Source organism: Astatotilapia calliptera, chromosome 18 (assembly GCF_964374335.1).
Source record: "Astatotilapia calliptera chromosome 18, fAstCal68.1, whole genome shotgun sequence".
In the NCBI taxonomy this organism is placed as follows: domain Eukaryota; kingdom Metazoa; phylum Chordata; class Actinopteri; order Cichliformes; family Cichlidae; genus Astatotilapia; species Astatotilapia calliptera.
The window spans coordinates 7,231,640-7,256,901 of record NC_137439.1 but is presented as its reverse complement, the minus strand read 5'-3'; the positions used below and the strand labels follow the sequence as shown (position 1 = coordinate 7,256,901).

Sequence of the window (25,262 nt, the reverse complement as noted above, 5' to 3'; positions counted from 1 at the left end):
TAGCCAGACTCTGGGTATGGCGCCTGATGGATGGGCATTCCTCAGCCCCCACTCCATGCAACCACCCGCCAACCCTCTGACCTCCCACCCATCCTTCCCTTCCCCTACGCTCTCCTCCCGTAAGTGATGAACAAGCTCATTACTATGGCCTACTGATAAAAGGAGGCCATTATCTTTTCACTGTGCACTTTGAACTATGACAAAGGAATCTACTCCTCCCTGTCTCCTGCTTCTGGTTACGTAATACAGTCGTGGCATGTGAAATAGATGGCTTGGTTTCAGTGCTTTCAGCACATCCCACACTGGTATCTTCTCCAACATACCACCATGGCCACATACCCACAATGCTAGCTTGTTAGTGAACCGAACCTTTAATGCTTCTATCATCAGCCTGTCATTTTATTTCTGAATATATTACATAATGTTAATATAGAACAAGCACTTGGTGTTTATTTATCTGCTCCTGTGTTGTTTTAAAATCCTTTCACCTGACCTAAAGACGCAAAAAACAAAGTAAGTATTGGGATTCTTCTGTGAAACAATGCAACGTGAAAGCGTGATTAGCAGCTGCATCAATGAATCTGTGAATGAGAGCTATTTTTGAGAGGTGAAGAGGGATGTTGTGTGATTTAATTGTTCTGTTTTTTTTATTTCAACCTTTTCAGGATATATATATAAAAAAAAGAGACTAATTGCTCCTCTCTTTTAAGTTATTTACCTTATTGCATTCATTTACCCAAATATACAACAACGCATGCTGTTATTTGAGAATTTCCTATTTTTTGGTTACCACCTTTTATCTGAAAATGAAGAGAAGACAAATGTTTTTCAGCTGTTTTGTAAAAAGTGAGCCCCTAATTTGTTTGGTAGTGTGATATTCATCTGTGCAATCTATATTAAAATTGAAACAAGTATTTGTCACAGTAATCTGCTTGGAAGTTTATCAATTACATGATCACAAAAGGATTTTAAAAAAGGAATAAATAATTAATGGAAACTGGTAAATGTCAGTGTTTAAAATATCACATTGTATCATATTATAAAATGTTGCCCAGTTTTTAATTAAGAAATATCTAAAATTGTCCCAGAGAGAGTCCTAGACTATGAATTAAATTAAAATCCTCATTGTAATTACTTCCAGCCCTTCCGTATGGTCAATGATGACATAATTTTTTCCCCAGACTAATTTCAAGAGCAGTATTCAGTAAATAGCAGTGGTAAAATGCATAAAAACAAATATGTTTGAACAATATAAGATACACATTTACACAGTGAACAATGTGCAATGCTTTATGGAATATGATTCTTTAGAAACAAACTGAATCCACAGCAATGGTATTCATTCATGTTTAATGCCTGCCAGCAACGCAGAACAGCTATGAAATGTTTGACTACAAACAAAATTAATAAAACATCTTCAACAAGGTTATAGGTTCCACTTTTGTAGAAGGCAGTACTCAACTTGCTTTTTAAATAAACAAAAATACGAATTTAATGGTTGTTTAAATGCTTTGTTTTGTCTCTAAAGCCAAACTACTGCCTGGAATTTAAGAATTCTGGGAGAAGCTCAAGAAGTGGAAGCTATTCTTTGCCAGCTTTCACTGCAGCAAAATAGATGCAAACATGTCATAGTTTTAAGGATACGGCACTGTACTGAAAATACAGTTTTTCTTTTTTTAAAGAGTGTACACAGTGTTTTGGCAACAGACTGTGTCCTTGAAGACAGAGCTGTTGCACCCTGTTTGGCAGCAGGGTGCTGTTGTGTCCTTAAAGTAACCGTGAATGTCTTTGAGCAAAACAATGAATTCATTTACAGCATATCTACGTGCTTATTCCGCTTAACAACCACTAGAATTCAGTTTTTCAGCACATTAAAAAAGGAAGGCAACAAAGGGAAGCGCATCCATAGTTTTACTAATTCAGGGTAAAGTCAGTCGCTCAGCTTTTAAACCTCTAAAGGTGAGTTTTTGATAAGTAAGCATAATATGTGCCCTGCATCCCAGTTCAAATCCTAAACTGTGTAAGTAACACACTGCACGCTCAGTTCAGGTAAAGCTTACTGTGAGTCCGAATGTAGAAAAATTGAAAACATCACATTTTTGCGTGTCTTCATCAAGGTCGCAGCAACTTTTTTTCTCCTTGTTCACAAAAGGAATCCATAAACACACCCCAAATAACCACCGCAACCCAACACACACATACAAAGGAACAACTCGCTCGTATGCACTCGCACCTCTTTCCCCGAAGGTTTGCAAAGCCCTGTTTGAATTCACCTATCACCATGACAACTTCTCTCTCTTTACTGGCTGTGCCCGTGGGAGGTTTTCGCCCAGCCTTTTCTAATTTCACACTGTGTGGATATCTCCATTCAGTAATTACAATCCCATCCATTCTCATTTTCCCTGTCCAGACAATGTGCCCTGGATATACAAAAAAAAATAAAAAATCTCTTGCCTGTGTACACACATATACACATATTAAACTTGCACGAACACACACAGTATAGACCCTGTGCTCATGGACACATATAGAAACAGAGGACGTGTGTGTGTGTGTGTGTGTTTGAGAGTGTGTGAAAAAGAGATAGAGGTAGAGAGACAGATGTGAACTGTCACAACTCCTAATTCGCCAACGCACACAATCACATACAAGAACATCACTCTAAAAATCCAATTACAAGCCAACCTCCAGTCTGTAAAGTTAGGCTCGTTTTTAAAAAGTTAATAATTGCAAAATAATAGCAACTCAAATCATTATGACTTGTCCTGCAAACAGAAATCAACAGATAACTAGTAATAGTAGATATTGAAAATAATTTAGCAGGGATGCATTACAGAGTGTGCTGATATAGGCGATAATGGAGACAAAGAACTTGACTGTGCTGATTACATTTTTTATACTTCTTTACCATGATATAAAGATGCATAAACTATGATAAGACACTATAGTGGAGAGGATATACTGTAGTTCATTGATACTTATTATAACACAGCAGCCAGCTTGGCATGGATACAGTACGTTAATGCATGTGTCACAAATGAAATTTTTGTTCTGCTTTTTTTAAATGATTGTAAAATAATCAGTAACACCAATGTTGGAAAGCTGAAAAAGCTACTTCGGTTGTCCAAAGTTACATATGCACAATACATAACAGATACCTAAAACACACATAAAAGGTTGGTCAAAACACAGATAACAACTGCTTTGTAAGTTTCACTGCCCTTGGTGGTTTGACACAGTTGTGTTATGAGATTTTTATTATCAGAGTTAACAATGGCCAGCTCTCCAGAATACCAGTACTTTACTGCACTCGCTTCCTAGTTTACCATATTCCATGCTGTACATTCTTTCCATGGTGTCTCTAGTGACCTCAGGTAAAGAGAGTTGAATGAAAAGGAGCTGATTAACAGGTACATGTATGTGATTTACTCTGCACATGGATGATGTTAAATGAACCTAACAGATAGTTAACAGCTGCATTCATTTTAGCACCTGGTGGCCATTTAGGCTAAATTACAGTTTTCTGTTGAAAAGGTTTATTTTATTATTTTTGTTTTTCAAATCAATTCGAGTTTGAGTGACATTTTAATTCCTTGTTTAAAAACTGCTTCTGATGTCACCAGCTTTGTGAACAGTTACCATGGTTACAGGTGTTAGTATCTATTGAGGTCAGTGTCTATGTCCCTCTGCTCTGCAGTAATTCAACATTACCACAACCATCTGTTCTCTCCACTGAAAGGATGGAACTTGTTACTGCATGATTCACTCACTTGCTTACTTAATAATTTTTCTCACAGTTAGATTTCTTTGGTGAAAATTTAGAGGCTTATTTAGTCACAGTGACTGCTGGAATTGGCTTAACAAAACAGTCAAGTGAATGTAGCAATAATGCTGCATCCACAATTTACATCAGCTTATCTTCGTTAAAAAAAATATTAGGATGATGATAAACTGAAAAAGGAAACAACGTTTGCAGCTTCTTTTATAGCCACTCGAGGTTGGTGCCAAAAGTGAGTAATTTCCCATAGATGCCAATGATAAAATGCTCACCATTACATCAGAAATGAACTTGTTTACAGGCGGGTAGAAAGAAGTATTTTCAATGTCTCAAGCTAATCTTCCTGTAGCCTTTGATAACTCACACATGTTTTAAGGCTTAAAGTTCTACATTATTAAAGGTGTGGCAATTAGGTCCCTACCTTGTAGGATAGGTATTACCTCATTAATCTAGTCTCTTATTATAGTATTTTATTTGAATGTTACTTAGCACTAATTACCAGGTATCTGATTCTGTGCACTGCACCTAGCTAAACAAGTTTGCTAGCTTTAGCTGCTATCTTAGCGTGCCTTCAAATACGAATACATAATACTATGATGGTGATGACCCTAACGCTAAACTCGAGACTAAAATAACAGTCCACAAACTACTTAGTGATGTCATGGAGGCTTAGACTAAGCTGTAATCTGTGTTTGAGTTTATTTCATGAATTTGTTTCATACAAAAGCTAGTAATGCTAACTATATTATTAAATTTTAGACGATACATTGTGTACCTTTGAAAAGGATAACAGTAAGATAATAATTTTGTAAATATTTAGTTTTCCACATTCTTTTTGTGTTCAGTTTTGACAAAGAACATTTGCACATTAATTTATAACAACGCTTGTTGTGTTAGAAAATAAAAGTGATGAGTCACTGTATACTGTTGAGGTACTGAACACGTTGTTGGCAGATACAGCGGGTCATAACAACATGTTTTCACCTTACTAAGACAAAGTATGGTCTGAATTGTTGCAGTAATTTGTACATACACCAACAATTTTTTTCTGAAACTCAAATAAAATCGGAGCTTGATTAGATAGCTTTGTGTATAAATAGCATCCCACTTTCCGTGTGTATCATATGTCATACCAGCAGCTTTTAAGCTTTTCACAGGTTAATTACAGTGTAATATGGCACAGTTCAACATATAACAAAATACATTACCAAACTCATAGCAAGTCTAATAGATAACCTACATGTGTATTGATATATTCACACTCATGACTCAGCAGATAGTGCCTAACATACTGAAAGCTTGATTGTCTAACACCAGAGAGATTCAACACATTGATTTAAATGACAACATTACAGAAAACTTAAATGGAGTTCTTTTAAGAAGCTGCTAAGTTTCTACATGAAAAGAAGATAATGGAAAAAGTTTCTAAAATCCAATCTGAAGTTCATGTTTTCATGATTTGCAAACACTGGAGCACATGAGACCTCTATTTTGAGTTATGATGGGATCATATTGCAATGTCATTATTTTCCATTAGTGGGTCCTGCAGGCTCAAATCCCTATTCATCTCTTTGATATTCCCTAATAGTTTTTTTTGAATAAATTATTATCCTTTTATTCATCTATCTTTTACATGCTACGCCTATAATGGGCTACCTATAATTTTTGCACTTTTACCTTTTTTGAGTTAAGCATTAAATTCAAGTGCTTATATAGTTTATATGCTCAGATACTACACTTCAAAAAGAGGCATCTTCCTTACTCCAGATAACAAAAGGGGGAAGGATGTGACCTGAGTTTATCAGCTTATTTTACCAAGATCCCCTCACTTCTTGTTTATACTTTGGCTTGGCTGTTCTCAGGACTCCCAGGGGACTCACATTGCAACAAACCACAGAGCTACATGTAAACATTGGCCCGGCTTAACTTATGTTTACCCCACAACTCTTTAGGTCATTGCTGCGTCCCCCACGTTGACTGTACAACAGATACCAACACTGAGAGACAAGGAAGGGTGGAGTTTAGTAAGAATTTGCTTTCATGAGGTCATTTTTTAGTGATTAGAGATTAACGTTGGTCATCAACTAATTTGATCTTAGACATGTTTTGCAACATTTTGAAGAGTATAAAAATATAAACAGTACACAATCCAACAATGGATGGAAAATGGATAGGCTATATTTTAAACGATATGATGGAGTTTAGTTTAGCAGATTAACACTGATGCAGATATAGGCTTTGCTACAGTTATGTTTCAAGCCACGTTCTGAATAAGAAATGGGCCGTAAACCACGGTGAATATGGACCATATTCGTTTTGGACAATTCTTAAAGAGGATTAATTTTGCTGAACTGCTGAAAGCTATTTATTGTTTACCTCTTATTGCAGGCTTAGTGCCATTAATCCAGCTTTGGTATTTCAACAATATTAAGTGGCCACTTGTTCTTAGAATTAAAGCAGCAGGTTTCAGTGACTACTTTTGAGTGTAAACAGTCAGGAAGCTAAAGTAAGTGTTTTGCAAGCAGCCTTAGTTGCTAAAGTTAGTCTTGATGTGCTGCACTGGAAGGTTTTCTGTCCTACATCGGAAAGGTTTCAGATTCCAGTGTCATATTTCAAAATGCTAGGTCTCACTGAGTGTCACATTTCCACCGCTGTGGGAACTTTTTGTGGATGTTGTTTAGCAGTAAACTATTCACGTTCATGCGCTAATGTAACCGGTGTGTTCCTGCGTTGTGTCTGACAATGAATGGTAAAAGAAAGAAAGACCTCCAAGTAATTAACTTGCCCGCACCGGCTCCTCTCCCACAGAGGAATTGTAGAAACTGGCGCATTTATTTTTACATTAAACATAAAGTACAAACTTACATGGAACATATTCGACATAAAATAAAAAAATAAAAAAAAATAAAAAAAAATAAAAAAATCTGACATACCTGACAATGAAAGTTAAAAGAAAGAAAGACCTCCAAGTAATTAAATTGCCTGCTCCTGCTCCTACAACCAAATACAAACAGTAGGGAAGGGGGTTAGCTCAACCCACCAATTTCCAAGCTAGCTAGAATTATCTATTCATGCTAGCATAGACTGTGCCTATAACACATGTGGCACACATGTACTACACATTTACAGCATCTAGCAAAGACAGGCAAATATGTGTAATTATAACAATATATATTTTATGACCCAGTTACACTAACATTAAAACAACACCAAGTCTTTCAATTAAACATAATGGCCATTAGTCCTTATCATCGAAAATTACCAAATCAAATGAACATTTCTAATTAGGAACACTTAGATTGGGAACAATTAAAAATTGAAGTATGAGTCTCATCTGAGACCACTTTTGTGTCTACTTCTGTTTTGGTTAGGTTCTATTAAATGAAAATGTTGATTTTCACGGTGCCAAATTCAACCTCATCTACAATTGCTGCCACCAGTTTACATTTCTACATTTTTATTTCTTTAAACATATGCTATAGAAACATTTCAGATTTCACAGGTATTTTTCATCATTAGTTTACTTTGAAAGATAATACAGAATCTTGACTTTTTGCTATCAAAAACTGAGCTATGGATATTGTTACCACTTAGCCCAAGCACAAGTTACAAGCATGAGAATGTGAAACTGCATTACCTTAATTTAGTAGAAACCTGCTAGAGAGAATGCAATTGGAAAATGTGGCCTTGTGAATTTATAACCGTTTTTCCATAAGAACAGTACCTTACTATTCCTACAGGGTCAAAAATTGTGATACAGTTGTTTGGCCTGGCAAATTATTAACCCTAGGCCATTCAGCATATAAAACACAAGCCTGAGTGACAAACACATAGAGAGAAAAACTTGATTGTGCATGAAACCATGACACTTTTTGATATGTTTCCCACTCCAGACAATCCAAATATTTGGAACCCCCCCCCCGCGCGCTCCAAAATTCCATACCAAAACAGTGTAAACAACATGTCATTTTCATGCCTTTTGATCATTGAGCTATTCTGAGCGAACCTCCTGAGGTTTTGCAACTGGGGGTACAAGGTGCAGAGGCGATGCTCTGGTGTAACGACAAGCTGAGGTTTGTTTTTTTTATCTCCTTTCTCTCTTTCACTTTTTAGGATTGAGGTTTTGAAAAGGAATAATAAAACAAGTGTCAGCTAATTGGCAAGAGGAGCACACTATGGTGGATAAAAAAAAAGAAAAGAAAAGAAAAACTACAAAGTGACTCCACGAGGGAAAAGTAGAAAGCTACATAGTAAGCACACACACACACACACACACACACACACACACACACACACACGGGTTTTAAAGGCATTCTCCTGTTGCGGAACAATCCCTAGTTGACTACTTTTATGCTTTCATTGTTAAATTTTTAATATTTTTGCCTTTTGTCTTGACACAGATAAATACAGTGCGTATTAATGCTACAATAAGTCTCCGTCTGAAGCATTTAACTTAGAGCGACAACCTAGACCTGATTCCAACTGTTACAGAAAAAGGTGGGAGGTGAGGTTTATTGCATTTGCACTCAGATAAACTATTAGTCACAGCAAGTTTATGGGAGAATGGAGACCTTCTGTCTCAGGGTCCAGTAAAGAAACATTAGTTAAAAGAAGTCAAGTTAAAACTTAATATCAGCAAGCTGGTAATATTTTGTAGTAATATCAGCAGTTCGCTTTCCACACATTTAAGTGGCTGCATCATATTCTCTGTCTTTAATTTGGTTTTCAGATTCTGATGAATCAGCAGTATAATGTTCATACATAAAGTGTTAAGTATAGAAGTTGAATATAACTTCTCCTTCTGTGTCTTCTGCTGATATTACACACTTTGTTTAATCCATATATACATTGCACAAAAAATTTAAAGCAACACATTTTAATCAGAGAGCAGGATAACTCAAACTTGAAGACTTCATGAGGGTCACCTGAGGGCCTGACATGCTTTAGTGGGCCCTGTGCTCACTGCCCAGCACCATAGAGCCCGACTGTCATCAGCCACCGAATACTAGAATTGTCCAGGCCACCATTGCCACCCTGTGCTGTTTACAGATGAGAGCAGGTTCAGCCTGAGCACATGCAACAGACATGAAAGGGTCTGGAGAAGCTGTAGAGAAGGTTATGGTGTCTGTAACATTGTTCAGCATTGTGGTTTGGTGGGTCAGTAACAGTCTGGAGGGATGCACAGATCTCTACAGGCTACATCATGGCACTCCTTACTGCCATTAGGTATGATGAAATCTCTGGACCCACTGTCAGTCTTGGGTTCCTCCTGGTGCACAGCAATGAGATGCAACCTCATGTGGCAGGAGTATGCAGTCAGTTCCTGGAGGCCCCCATGCTCACCTGACCTAAATCCCTCAGAACACTTACAAGACATCATGTTTCGGACCATCTGACACCACCAGTTTGCACCTCAGATTGTCCAGAAGCTTCTCGATGCCTTAGTCCAGAATTTGGAGATCATCAAAGCATCATTCACCATCTCATTGGGAACATGCCCAAACATAAAAACTACTAAGCACCCTTTTGATAGCTGCAATTACATTTATAATGACACTTTGCAATGACACTAGCCTAACTAGAGTTTTGGGGTGTTTTTTAATTCACTCCACTGAACGTTAATAATTTTAATTTCCCTCAAACAATGTGACATCCTTTTGTTCCTAACCCATTGCCTAGTCCATCCCATATGGAAAAGAAATATATAAAAATTATAAAGTTTGTATCTGTCTTGTGTGAAACTTGTATGAAAAGCATATAAGAGTGAAAACAGATATAAGATCCCTTGAAAAATTATATAATGAAACTTGTATGTTTTGGATACTTACTAAAACAATATATGAAAGTAATGAGATCTGATGTGTTTTCACGCTTTTTTTAAGGAGTATATTTTAGAAATGGGATGCTAGACTCCAAGATAGCTATTGTGGTATCTACAGGGAACTGCAATACCTAGCTGAAGAAAAAAAAAATCCAAGCCAAAAAACATTTCTCATAACAACTTGGCAGCAGGGAAAACAGAAGCCCAGCTGCAATTTAGCGGACATTCATATATTGCTCTGAAAGACAAATCAAGCCAGCGTTAAGTGAGGAGGCTGCAGCATGGCAAGCCTGACAGCTGTTTAGGGTGGTAAGTAAAATAGAAAACTGAGGCTGCTTTTAGTTTTTTTCTCTTTGGTTTTGGATGATTTAGCTCAAAACACGCCTTGAAACAACCACATGATATTTTTTTCTTCATCCTTTTCTTCATTTAAAATCTTTCTGCACAAAAGGAGGGCCAGTTTTTATCTAATTTTATTTTTATAATGTACATTCATAGTCACATAGGGGCAAGCAGACAGATAAAATCCAAGCACAGACACACACACACACACACACACACACACACACACACACACACACACACGGAGGTGTACTTATTTATGCACAAATGTGCAAACACATAAATCACTGACACATCAACCACACGCAAAAAGCTTTTCCACATTGTTCATTTCATGGGTGACACCAGCCATCACATAGTGGAGGACACATTTGCACTCTTTTACCATGCTAATAATATGCTATCATCAGGCCGAACGACAAATGCACCGCTCATGGCCATAATCTTGTCAGCTGTCTCACACGGTGGATGATGTGCAGACACTCAAAGCCATTTGGCATGTAAGCCTGAGATCCCACAGCCCCAGCTTAATTGGATTTTGAAATGCAGTGTGTGCATTCATCTGTGGGTGTATGCGCATATGCAGCGGTATTTCAGCACATCTGAGTGTTTTCATACATGTGCATCTGCACTCTCATCTGACACATAAAATCACTGTCAGGTGAGAATCTTGTAAATTACATCTTTGCAGAAGCAGAGAAAAGCAGCCTTGATCTTAAACAGCTTGTGTTTTGAGTTTATCTAATTGGTTTTGAAAGGATGCCATCAGATCTGGCCATCCGACGCCTTTTCTCATAGATTGGTGAAGAACTAAATCTTGAACTTGAGTAAAAGAAGCAATAATGAGAAAGCATTCTGTGACAGCTAAAAACCATGCTTTCAAACTATAACTGTAGCTTATTACGAGTTATGCACATGCTTTCATTAGTTTATCCCTTTCCATCATTACTGACATTCACTATTTACCATGTTCATTCCATTACAAATTCCAGTGGATCTCTTAATTAAATCTGCTTCATTGCTGTCATTTATTTTTATAGGCAATTTCGTTCCTCTCTTTGTTTATTTAAAACTATAAATAATGAACAAAATAACAATCATTATCATTATCATTAAGCATGTTTGGAAACCCAAAACAGGAAAAATGAATTCCAATTAAACTTCCATATTTCTTGTGCATTGTGTTGTGTAAACCACTGTGCATGTATTTGTCTCTTTATATCTGGAGGCTGTTTATGGAAAGAGATCTTTTCTCTGAAAAAGTAGGTACAAGTATTGAGTGAGTTAAAAGGTGATCTTTTTTTTTTTTACCTCGTGGTGTTCTGTCAGTAAGATTTCTTTCACAATAATTTAGAGAATTTCTTTCATAATAGTTCCAAGTGCTGCATCTGACCAGAGTCATACCCAGCTCTCAATATATCCATAAAGCTTACAGGATGACGCCTTAAGTCAGCTTTGAATGCAGTGGACATACATACTGTAGTTGTGATATCATATACGGGGCATATAAAAAAGGAAATTTGGTCCAACATTTTAGGTGCTGTCTCTCTCTCCCTGTCAGCTTTACTTCTGAAGGAAATGGTTCGGATAATGTGATTAAAATATATTATCATTCCCGGCAGAGGCACTGCTTGCCACCAGGCAAGGCAGGCAACGGCTTGGGCCCCCAGGCCAGCGGGGGGGCTCCCAGGGGCTGACAAACTTTAGACCACAGCACTGTTAATGTGCAAATGTTTACAAGTGACAAGAGCAGTTCTCCTTCTGGGATAAAAAAGAAAAAGAAAGCGGAAAAAAGGGAAAGATGTGAAAAGAGCAAGGCAGTGGTGAGTGGAACAGATAACAAGAATTCTTAAAATGAAAAAACAAAAGTTTTTTTTTTAAATTTAATCTTATTAATGTGTTACTTTTATAAATATGTTATACTATATCACTTTATTATCATTTGGTATTAAGTTTCTGGTCACTTAAATTCATATGATTTATTTATTTTATTATTTATAACATGACAACAATGACCTCTGTGTCCCCACTAAGAATTGCTGCTGTTCCTGGCATAACTCTTGGAATCATCCTGCTGGTTTGGATGTTGTAACATTGCAGAGTTCACTGCTTTTAGCATTTAACAATACAACTAAAAACCAGTTCCACAAAAATAAACCTGTGATAAATCAGAAATATCCTTCAAGTATATGTAGAGACAAACTTTAAAGGGAGCAACCAAGGAAGGCTCACTCAATTAGCTGGCTTGCAGATGCTCTGGCTTGGGTTCAAGTCCAACCTAAAGCCCTACTGCATCTCATCACCCACACTCTGCTCTGTCAAGCAAGGAAACAAAAACCTTGGAAAACAAATTACAAAACAAGAAATCCATCCATCCGTTCATCCATGCATCCAGTGAAAGGTTTCTGTTCTGGACACAGTTTGCATTTTACCTCACAAATAAAACTAATGTTCATATCTCTACTCCACATAAGGTTCCGACTGCTCAGCTGTCTTCTTCCTCTCTTCATATTAAAAACCAAAATTAGCTGATTGTTGCATAAGCGCTATAATCAGGTACTCATCTTTACTTTTCACCAGCCCTCATCACTTTTGTTGATCTATATATACACACCACCTCATCTCTGGGTGTAACCTCAGATTGAAGATTTCTACCTGGTCTCTTGTGTTAGTTGAGTCTGCCTCCTACTAAGCAGTTCACATCATAATAATTTGGTATTTCTAATGGCTAAGATTATTAATGATCCACTGTGTCATTCAGATGAAAAAGCGCTTTTGGAAAAAAAGTGACATAGATGATGAGATGTTTATTGTAATATATAAATACATACATTTTATATTGTGAGAAACAACTAAGCACCATATAATGATTTTTCTTGGAATGTACTGGTGGAGTAACTCAAAGAACATATAGATAAATGAAGCAATAGAAGCTCTAAAATGTACTAAATTACAGTAAATGTAAATATATAGAATCTAAGTAAATGCTCCCAGGTACTTTGTACCTGTAAAAGCATGAAATCATCTAAATTGAAAGGAGCTGGCACACAAATGGCAGTGGGTGCTTTCACTTTCCTATTTCCCACGTGTCTGTGGTTGCTCTTGCATGCATGAAAGTTCATAAACCCTAAAATGAAAGGTATGAGATAGCTGGGTGAAAGATTGCTAGTGTGTGAGATAGAAGTGGCCGCTCCACTGCCTTTCAGAGAGACAAGGGAGCCAGCGTCTTGTCTATACTCACCCAAACCACCTTACCTGGTCTCGTCGGAATTCAGCGTCCCTGTTGACTCCAAACAGTAAAGTGTGTAAGTGAACCTATGGAAGGAGCCAAACTGATGACAGGTTTTCAGACCGTGATCATTCACAGTGTGGAGGAAGTGACTCTTTCTCTCAACTGTCAGGCAAGATTGAACGGTTTAAGGAAAAACTGTGGAGTCAGAAAGAAGAGGCAATACTCCACTTATTAAGGATCAAGAATAAGTTTTTAGACTGAGAACTCATATTTCTGCTGACTTTTGCAGACATCAGTAAATGTAAGAGGAAGGGAAGCAGACAGGGTAAAGTTTTCAGTCTGCCACATAGAAATAAAGTAGGTGGATGTTTCAATGGAATATTCAAACGGTTATGGAAAGTCTCGAAGTCGGCACAGCTGTAAAAATTAATTCATCACAAAGATTTTCTCTAATCCAAGGGGGGAAAAAAAAGACAAAAATTCCCACAGACCGTTAACCATAAAATGTCATGCAAGTTTTTCACAGCCGCAGCGAGGCAGAAGTTTTCAGTCTTTTACAGTGAAAAGAAAAGAGGCAATCTGATGAATAGAATAGTTCATAAAACAGAAAGAAAAATGGCCTCGGAGCCAGTAAAGTCAATCTGGAGTAGTAAAAATGAACACAGCTGAGTAACAAATAATGTTTTTAAAGCATTGTTACGAAGCTGACTTCATAATCAGCAACTCCATTTGAGTGAGGGTACTGTGCTGCACTGAATAAAGGTTTGATGTTGTGCCAGTCGATAACTGTCTATAAAGAAACTGAAAGCTGACGATTTCATATAAAGGATGCTGTAATAGCTTAATTTAGCAGAATCTACATTTTCCTCCTGTATTACATGAAGTTATCAAGAAACTGTAAACAGAATAACAAGATGTAAACAGCTTATTGTGATTAGCAGCTTTGTTTCATTACTTGGTGGGTAGCCATTATAATTATAATGGTGGTTGGAGGACCAGTAAATTAAAAAATGAATATAAATTTAAACAAGTTTTGAATTCATGCTAAAGATGACTTCATGGTAGGCCTGTACCCTTTAAGAGTTCCCGGTAAACCCCGATTTATTTTAGTATTTTTAAAAATGTTTTCATTTCATTCTTATCCTAAAAACAGCTCAGTTTTCCATTGCAATACGTGGAACTGGTAGATTTCCAGGAAATGACAGATTATAGTTAAGTGTCTCTTCTTGCAGAAGTATTCAAACAGAAAGCACTGAAATATGGGAGGAGAGATAGTACTATAGATAGATCGAGGGATACAGGAAAGAGTGGGGGAGACAGAGTTTTCCCGACTTTCCTAGAAGCCATCTGTCTTTGTTTGAAGAGTATGACTGCTGTCAGGTTGCTGCGATAGAGACATAAACAAACAGGGGGATCACAGCTCCTTATCGCTGCTCATTTCTCCACCCTAACAAGACAAACACCAGCAATCCTGTCATGTTGACTGTGTACATGCATGTGCTAGGGCAGGAGGTTTATGTGTATGTGTTTGTTCATCTCGCTGTTTTGTGGTACAGTAAAGCTTGGCCAGAAAGAGGTGCATATTTTATGAAACATGATGCAAATCCAGAGAAATACGACTACAGGGCTAGCGGGTGCAGGCAACATTAGAAAATATTAATGTTGATTGTTGCAGCATTATATCCAGTTCATCTGACTTTACTTGATTGTTATGATGTCTGACATAGCTGGGCACAAGTGTTTGTAACGGATCTAACTGGCAAGGGGAAAAAAAAAAAGATACATTTACAGTCTCTTCAATAAGCAAATTTACAAGGACGCAACTTAAAATTGTCTTTTGATACTACAAAAGTTTTACATAGTGGAATTATGGTTGATATGACAATCAACAAATTATTGACAACGTGCAATTGCACATGACTTAGTGATTAAGAGGGTTAATGCCAACTTCTGTCCATGTTTATAACTGGAGGGAAAAAAGGAATCGCAGCTCATTGTGAGTGCATGTCGTTACTGTAGCAACCCAAAGTCAAACTTTCATAAGTCATGCATCCTTGCAAATAATACACAATCCAATCACAGCTGTGTGCAACATATTGCAGCATCTGCAGTCTTCCGTGAAGATGCAGGTTAATGACAAGCATTCCTGGTTTGGTGTCAAAACTGTCAGCTGTACATCATCAGTGTCTTGTAACACGGCGACACCTTTTTGCCTAACGAAAAGAAAGGCGAGAGCTTAAACAAGTGACGGCTCTCATGCCTTTCAAATGAATTTCAAATGAAACAAAACAAGCAAACAATAATATCATACAGCAAATTAAGCTAATGAAAGAAACTGGGAATATCAGGATTTAGTATTTGTGTATGTGTGTGTGTCAGTATAAAGTCAAATATAATGAGACCTCATTCAGTCTCAGGTCTGCTCACTCACTGTAAAAGTGCACTGAGAGACCGCGTCATCTGCAATTCAAATGAGCAATTCACTGATTAGTTAACAGAGCCAAAAGGTCTTAATATAGTCAAGTAATGACTGAAATGCAATTTCCATTCAATCAGTGCTTTTACTTATAATGACTGATATGGAACTCATATCAGCAAAGCAGCGTAATGATAGAACTTTGTGCAAATACTTGCTTAAGCAAACACACATTTGACTCTGAATGTGAGATAATTGGCAAGATATGGGGGAAAATGTCTTTTGCTGCTGAGCCTAATTAGGGAGAGAACATTTTCATAGCTGCCAAACAACAGCAGACAAACCAAAGGTGCCCTATAAAGAATCTGTGGCTTCATTATAATGTGACATCTGATGGTGTGGGAGAGGAGGAACTGTGACAACACCAACATCCGAAGATCATGAATGCTAATGTAAAAGTTCTTTTACAGATGAAAACTTGTAAACGGGTAAAATCAATATGACAGGAACAAGGCTGTGGAGGATGCGTTGTGAAGATCAATACACTTGCTTCGATCTGTGGAAGGCAGTTCGCTGGAGTTTTGATGAAGCACCGGAGGTCAAAGGTTACTGTTGGCATTGATCACTAACAAATGAAGATCATCAGAGAGCCTTCCTGTTAGATCGATGATAAGTTTCTAAAGAGATGATTTATGGAGGACGTTTTTCTTATCAAAATAGCTATTCAAGGTGGGAGAAAGCAATGAGAATAGAAAAGGGGTTTATAAATTGTGCTGGAAGAATATCAGTACGCCTCTATCCATCTGAGGATGCAGCTGGAACGAGTGTTTTTTAAAAACACATCTTGCTGTTAGAATACCCGCTCCCATATTTTGGTTTTATTATAGATGAGGTTTACATTTCATGTTGCTTCAACCTCACCAAGAAGCCCAAAGCATAAAGAATAAAAAAAAAGGGTTCATACCTTTTTTTTTCCTGTCAGAGGAAAAACAAAAGGTTGGATATACTGCTGTTTGATTCAAAGAACAGACTTAGAACTGCATAGTATGCATAATTATAAACAAAACATTTTATTGTGAAATAAATCAGTGGGCAGCACAAGTTTCAGAGTTCGACTCCATCTGGTCAGGCCCTTTCTGTGTGGAGTTCTATGTGGAGTGCGTGTTCCCCCCATGTTCCGTGGGTTCTCTTCAGGTACCTTCCACAGTCCAATGACATGCAGTTACCGGGGACAGGTTAATTGGCGATTCCAAATTGCCCATAGGTCTGAATGTGAATGGTAGTCTATCTCTTCCTGTTACCCTGAATCAGATTGGCAGCCTGTCCAGTGTCTACCCTGCCTCTTGCGGTATGGTAGATGGGATGGGCTCCAGCACCCCCCTCAAGCCTCAAGTATAAGTGGAAGAGAATGGATTGAAAAAGTCAGTGTGTATGTGATCTACGCATCTACACAGATCCCAAAAAAAACCAAACAGAATTTCATGAAACACTGCGAAAAAGGGACATCGGTCTTTGATGAAGACACACTGTCCGAATGCTCTTCTTGTTACTGAAAAACAACTGCAAAAAGACGTGGAATGAGCTCAAAGTAGAAAGTCATGTGCCCGATCAGTAAAAAGCCTTCCATTCAACCGAATATTGTTAAAGTTACAAAAAAGGAACTGTGGCAGAGAACAGTGTGTGCACATGGAGTCCTAGAAAGGACAGCAGCAAATTGGACTGCAGAGTTATGGGTAGGATCAAAAGAAGTATGGGTCAACAGGAGCAAGTATCGTTTTATCAGGTACAACCCACTTCTTAGACAATTTGAAGCAAAGAGTGTGGGCACGAGATGAGTGTGAGCTCATAAAAAGTTTTTTTTTCCTATCAAAAAAATAAGATTAAATTTGAAGAAGAACATGCAGAGAATGACAGCAGTTTTTACGATAAGTGTGTTATTTTCAGATGACTTCAAATTCAACCTGCATGGATTTTTTCATAGAAAATTTATATGGAGAAAGTCAAACACACCACATTAAGACTTTTTCAAATGACTGGGTGCTGCTGCTTATACAATGGTGTGACTAACTTGTTTTATTGATAGAATCAAAAACTATGAAGTCTGGAAATTTAGGGTGGAAACTCAAACAAGCCCAGCTGAAGAATATTTTACCCAGTAGAAAAGCTAGCTAGACTCAAGTTTGCTCTTCCAGAGTCCTGACATAAACACAGAGACATACAGTGTGGATGAACTGAAACTGAACTTTGCTGACTGAAACTGGTTGACTGCATTTTTTCATAATGTCAACAATGTCCACAAGCAAAAAAAGATGGCAAGCTGAATACTGCATTTCGTTGCCCTGTACCTGTGCATGTGCAATGACAATAAAGTTGAATTCTATTCTATTCTATACACAAATACTAAAACTGAGTTTGTATTTCTGTTAACTTCCAGGTCTCTGAACTGTTTAAAGTTCAAATTTATATACTGTAACTGCACAGAAATTCATTCTTTACATTTCAGAAATTTCACTTTTGAACTGAACTTCTAATGGACCTAAAGTCATTCATCTCCCGCTGTATTCATGTCTGAATTTGATCTTTTACAGCATGACTCCTCTTGTTTGAGTTTCCTGTTTCTTCACTGATATTAAAGGCCACCCAGGTGAGGTTTGTTGGCAGATTTTCCTTTCTATCTGAGGGTTAGCAGCTACATGCTGACAGCTTGTCGGGAGCATAAAAAGTAACTTTCCCAAAAAGCCATCATTTCATCTCTGAGGAGCGCATATAATAACTATTTACCTGGTTTTCAACCAAAAGTATTTTAGTCCATGATGCAGGTAGGTTGTGACAAATAATCAACATTTTTTGATACAGTAAGCGATTAGGTCAGTCAAAAAGCAAAAACACGAGCTAAAACAAAGACAAGTATTCGCACACTCATGTGCACCGATCATTTCTATGCAGATATTAATACATACTCACTAAAACATTTCCTGTGAGACATTTTACTTCAAGCAGCATCATATTCTAAAAAAGAAAAACAATCTGCATTTGTACATGCAGTAGGGCCTCTATGCATTTCTGCAAACTGAACAGCAGGAATGATGCCGAGGTATCACATCTCAGTCCTCAAAGCACTTTGCAACTTGGAAATAATTCAAACAAGCCTGTGCTCAGATGATGTTTTCTATATTTGTTGCAGAGGATAATGATGCTGTTATCACACTGTGTAACAATCTATCTCCATTTACTCTTTGCTCGGCAGTTGCTACTTCACTTTGCTTTCTAACGGTAGGAAAACACTTCAGGAACAAATGTGATAATCATGATTTGCACCAAGAATAGCTAATTAGATACTTCAATTTTTGCAGGTGAGGCAATAGTTAAGTTACTTACATGGATAATGACTTTGTCTACGTATGAGAAAATTTCCTGCATAGCTCAAGACTAGCATTTTGACTTCATTTAAACTTTGCACAAAAAGCAGGGAAATTTGCGTTTGTTTATTATTTCTTTGTTGCTTCTTGACAATAAATCTTATACTGTTGGAAGCCTGTATATGAAGACTACAGTACAATGCAAACACTGCCGTCATAGCTGCACATTGATGACTGGCCTTTGTACACGGAAATGCAAATTCCCAGGGACACACAGTGACCTTGTCTTTATAAGGCCAGAGTTTGCTTTCAATGCCTTGTGGTCATTTGATTAATTGCAAATTTGATCAGAGAATTTTCATGACTAAACTAAAACTTGATCCAGCATACGAGTGCTGATTTGCTTGTAGGTCACAATGTGCACTTTATGAGGACTGCAAGGTAAGAGGATATAGTCCGAGTTAATTAATGACACAGCAGCCATTTTTTGTTTTTGCACCTTAGTTTTACCACTATCGTTACTTTTTTTCCTCTCCAACTGGTGACTTTAATTTTTGAACTATAAATAGGTGAATGTCAAGACTTCTGACATGATTATTAGGCCGTCTCTTATCATGTTATTCAACCTCTGTCCTGCTGTAATACATGGCTGGCCTGTTTTTAAACAACATTTCTAAACTGCCATTAATTAAAAGAGTGGTTTATCTTTGCAGGGCAGAAACAGGCTGAGATAAAACCAAGTTTTGTGTCACACATATAGATGTTATGGTCTAATTTTCATTGAATTTTGATTCCTGTTTTGATCGGGTAGTGTCTTTCTTGTGTTTCTAACACTATTATTTCTCCCTCTGTATGTATGTATGTGTCTTTTCTGGTATCATGTTTAGTCTTCACAATTTGATGCACTGTGATAATTGTTTTTGTTGTGTTAGGGATGTGAATAGAGTTCAATTCCTTGGCAATGTTAGTCTGCTTGCATATCAATTCTGCTTATTGGTTCCAAATGCGCTTCAATCAGCTGTTTTAGGTATGTGTGCTGGAGAAAGTAATTGGTGGCGCAGCCTACAGTCTACAGCAGGGGCGGAGCGTGGGGGTGGCTTACTGGGCTTAAGCCCGGGTTGTTTTGTCAGAAGCCCGGGGTATTTTGGGGTGTAATTTTTTCATAGTTAGATGTCTGGCTGACAACTGTATAAAACAAAAAGTACACACAATAGTCGAAGCACATAGTGCACACTGTGGGAATTTACGACTGTGCGTGAATCCCCCCTGATATTGGTATGATCCGAGCTCAGGCACTAAGCGACTGAGCGAGGGGGCGGGGCAGCTGCCACCTGTGAGTGCGCTGTTGGAGGTTGGAGAGACGGAGCCAGCCATACTAAGGAGAGCTTAAGTTTGACCAGGTACCAAAGCAAATCATTCGTACCGTACAAATAATGTAAATATGACGGTGCATCACGAAAGATATCAAACTGATCACTTGACCAATATTACCTTACTTGCTCTTCAAGTGACTCAACAAATGGCGAAATGAAAAGCCGAACAACAACAATGCTGTTTCTTTGGAGAGTCTCAGCTTACATGTGTGTATTCACAGCTGAAACCAGATATTTACACTTTATGGAAAACACAAGAACATTTTTTTACTGTACAACGTCATTTAGAGTAAACTTGTTTTGTTTTGGATAAATATTGAAATATCTTTTGAATTAGTTAAATGTCAGAATAAAGAGAGACAGAGCTTCTATTTATCATCACTTTCATCAAATGTAGGAGTACATGTACACTAAGTTTATTGTTAATTAATAAGAAAACTCCAGACGATTCCATTCTGAGCTGAAGAAGCTTCTGATTGGTTCGTAGAGTCCATGTGAGTAAACTGGTGGCACAGCTGTGGATGCATATAAGGCAAAACACAGAGCCTGTTTCTGTGACATGGGAACATCAAGAGATGTCAACCAAAACACCAGGAACAGAACTGTGGAGCTCCATAAGTGTGGCTCAAGTTTGAATACAATTTGGTGCCATTTACAATTAAGAAATACAGACAGTTTCTCTCTTTACTCTGAAAGTTAACAAATATAAATTAAACATTTAGTCTAATTTGAGGTTTTACCTTAAATAAGTGTTTGTGTTTTTATCTGAAGAGTAAATATGTGGTTTCAACTGTATATTTGATGATTGTCAGCACAAAGAGAGAGAGAGGAACAGAGAGGGAGAGAGAGAATGAGGACAGAACAGATGAACAAGAGCAGGTGAGACACACATGTTAGTCAAATGGTTGTTTACCAAAAGTATCACCGTATCATAGGTCCTCATGTATCTCGTGTTTCTTTTTAGGTTTGTTACTTTTCAAATTCTACATTTATTAAGTTCTGCAGCTTGTTTGCACAACAAGGATAAATAATTATATAAACTTTTCTCAATCTAAATATTGTACTTTGGTAGAATTAAAAAATAAGTGTAGTGCAGGTCTATGATGATTTTTAGTGCTGCTATCATCTAGTTCTGATTCTGGTTCTGTCTTGGTTAAGTCCTCAGTAGTCCTGATTTTGAACTGTTGTAGTCCTGTTTTAATTCCGGATCAGTTCTGGGTCTGGTTGAATTGGGGATTAGTCCTCGTGTCTTGATACAGCCCCGACTTTGTTCTGCCTCGCTGCTTAATTAAAAAACTAGTTTAAGGTGTCCTGCACATGTGATATTTATTTTTCCCTAACTCAAAACAGAGCCTATTAATTTTTCAGTCATTTCTAAACACCCCCCCCCCCCCAAAAAAATAAAATAAAATAAAATAAAAAATCCCACATGCATACTACCCTTTAGGGCTAAGCCCCGGGTGTTTCAAATGTCTGGCTCCGCCTCTGGTCTACAGCATGGATATGGACATTTTATTATATTTAATTGCATGAACAGACAAGAGAGTAATGGTAAAGTGGAAACAGGAGAGATACAGGGGAGGAAAAAAAAGCACTATGCGGCTAACACAACTTTGGCTCTTTTCAAGCACTGGGACTGACAGCATGCTAATGCTAAGCTAGCCAGCAAGCCAGAGTAAGGTTAAAGCTAAGTGAACGCTAACCCCAGCCCAGCAGCCAGACCTGGAACAGGTAACAAAGACAGTGATGAGCAGTGAGGCTACTGCCTCTGTTTCTATCCGACCATTTTTCTACAGTAGAAGTCACTTTGTGCTGGTTTTCATCTCTGCTTTGTGCTGTGGGCTTTGTGTTTATACTTAAATACTAAAAGAAGATCACATGCATGTTCTCATTAAAATACAGATTTGTATTGGTGCGTGGGACTGTAACCTATCTGTTATATAGTTAATGGTAATTATGAGAAAGTGCATTTCACGTCATTTTACGGAGAAACCTGAAAGTAATGCAAAGATTTGTATAACTAATTACTTACTCCAGGGACTAATTAAGTAATGTAATGAATTACTTTAAAAAAGGTTGTGTATAATACATTAATTTTGAGTAATGATCCCAACACTGAACACAACAAAAAGGGGAAATAACTCTAAAATGCACAAACATTTGACCACACAGAATGCAATTAATTTACACGAATTAATGTTTTTCGTATGCTGCTTAAATATGGTGATGACTCTCAAACGAGAGTGAATGAGAACCCAATGTGAAGCAATAAGGAGCTGAATCGATAAGTAATATCGATAATATGCGTAGAATGGGAGGCAGAGCGTTCAGCTTTCAGGCCCTTCTTCTGAGGAACCAGCTTCCAGTTTGGATTCACGAGACAGACACCATCTCTACTATTAAAATTTGACTTAAAACTTTGCTTTTTGATAAAGCATTTGGCCAGGGTTGGATCATGTGACCCTAAATCCTCCCTTAGTTATACGGCAAAAGGTGTAGGCTGGGGACTCCCATGATGCATTGTTTCTTCTTCAGCCACCTTTTTCATTCAGTGTGTGTTTATACACCTCTCTGCATTTAATTATTAGTTATTCTTCATCTCTGGCTCTCTTCCATAGCATGTCTAGGACTTGACTAGGTAGATGGACGCCCCTCCCCTCTGCTGGAGGTTTTTTTTTTTTTTCGTTTTCTATTAAAAGAGAGTTTTTCCTTCCCACTGTCACCAAAGCGCGTGCTCATAGGGGGTCATGTGACTGTTGGGGGTTTTTGTTGGGTCTTTACCTTACAACATAAAGCATCTTGAGGCAACTGTTGTGATTTGGCCCTATATAAATAAACTGAATTGAACTGATCATAAATTCTTATCAATTCTCATCCCTGGTTGTGCATCTTTGATTTTTACTTCCTGGTTTGTCTTCTTTCCTTTGTGATTGTCTGCTCTACCTTTGTTCTCATCTGTTGTTTAAACCTCTCTATCAGTATGCCCTGTCTGTACACCTGTGTAAAATTTAGGTAACTCATGCTTGTTATTTGAATGCCTGCTTCGTGTTCATTTTGTTAGTGTACGTTTTTGGATTTTGCATTAGCTGAAACTAAGCCTTGCTTTTTGTTATTTGATCTAGCTTGTAATCCTGCATGTGGTCCCCTCTGATTCCTGACCTGCTCCTATAAGCATTTGCTGTTGGACCTGAAGAATCAATTTACACTTAATTCATTGCATTGTTTCAGCTTATTAAATGTTAGCTTAACCTGCTGCATTTTTAAAAAATAAGGAATGATTTTGCACCCGAGTATGTGTGAGTACGGTCTTTGCCCAGGAGATTTTAATCTCACTTCGTTACATAGCTTGCATTTGATGCTCTTCCTCAAGTCACTTTAAAGTCCACACATTACTGTCCTTAAAAAAAAAAAGTCACATTTAATGATCTCAGATTACATTATTATCAATGGGGGATATTCAGCAAATTGTAATACTAGAGATAAGCACCCTCAAAGCGCCCCTTGAAATGATGGAGCTCCAGTTTGAGAGTAGCTACCAATTGCCAAGTCACACAAGAATTAGAGGCACATCTTTCACATGAAAGAAAAAATATATATAAATGCATGGAAGCAGGGTAATTTTTCTGCCATCTGAGTCAAAACTGCATGATACAGATGTAAGATGTGCACAGTTAGCTTGTTCCCATACTTTTAGACTAAAAAGTGAGATGAAATTTTGCTAGCCTATAAACGCCACAGCAGAGGTAGCCTCCTTCAAGTGCAAATTTATTCTACTCTGTTCATCTACAGGCAGTGTGTAACCTAGGAGATCTGTTGGCATGTTTGTGAGCCTGAGTCAGTCAGTGATGTATGATCATCTCTTAAATATCACTTTTCTTTGAATCTGCATACTCTTCTCAAGGCTTTATCATTCTTGGAGTCCAAGAATGACTTGCAATCCAAGCATATTAAGACATTTCAGCTAGCTGATTCATGTATTTAAAAAACTGCGGCATGGAGAGTGATTCAACATTTTGGTCTATAGCAGTTAAATACCATACCTGTTATGATGGTGCTGTATGGCAGGCAAGGCAGGACCCAAACACAGGACTCAGAGACAGGGGAATAAACTCCAAGAGGCAGCTTTATTGCTGTAGCAAAAAGAAGAAAAAACAAAATCCTCAAACACAAAAGCACTAACCAACAAAAACTCAGAAACTAGAAATAAACAACTAGGAAATTACCTCTAGTACTTTACCCAGGGAGACAGCAGGTTGAAGATTTAAACAGGATTACGAGGGGAAGGGCAGCAGGTGGGAACACAGGAGAAACAAATCAAACATAACGAGATGGGGTGACGCAAAAGTAAACACAATGCACGCAAGACCAGGACTACCAAAATAAAACAGGAAATACAACACAGAGACATAAAGTGAGGGACAGTGAGAGAGCAATGAGACAAGATGGGCTGAGGAGAACACAGATGAGACCAAGACAACCAGGACACAAAGGGGAACAAAACGAACAGGTAACTAGAAATTAGAATTAAATGATTAAACTAGAAAGTACAAGGAAACTAAACAATACCAAACAAAGACCAAGAAACACAAATCACTACAATGATAAGTAAACTAGGCCAAAAAAGTCCAAAAACATAGTATTTGCTTCAACCATATAATCGTGTTTGGTAGCGTTTGGAAAATTAAGTAATTGAAGGTTTGTAATTATAAAGAAATTATATCAAACAAATGTTAACATGCCGTCGATAGCAGTGTTCAGAGTAAATAAGTAAACCAATACTGTAATCATATTACATATATCTGCACATATCGTAGTAACGTAACATACAGTATTACCTGTTTAACCATCCATCAGTTTTCTTAGCTACTGTCCAGTTCACTGTCTCAGTGGGGCTCCAACCGATCCCAGCTGTAACTGGTGAGAGGCAGGATACACTCTGCT

At 37.7% G+C, this 25,262-nt stretch overlaps 1 long non-coding RNA gene across 2 annotated transcripts in view; it reads right to left on the bottom strand.

Moving 5' to 3' along the window:
- LOC113010524 (uncharacterized) overlaps nucleotides 1-24,901 on the bottom strand; it is a 90,460-nt gene extending 65,559 nt beyond the window's left edge. The window contains exons 1-3 of one of the 2 annotated variants that reach the window (XR_003270361.2): nucleotides 24,545-24,901; nucleotides 24,362-24,451; nucleotides 16,639-16,976 (exon numbers count right to left, since the gene is read on the bottom strand). This is a non-coding gene — a long non-coding RNA (uncharacterized LOC113010524). Of the gene's footprint in view, nucleotides 1-16,638; nucleotides 16,977-24,361; nucleotides 24,452-24,544 lie in introns of those variants that run through there. The other variant, XR_003270362.2, reaches the window with a different exon arrangement.
- Between the last annotated feature and the right edge of the window lie 361 nt (nucleotides 24,902-25,262).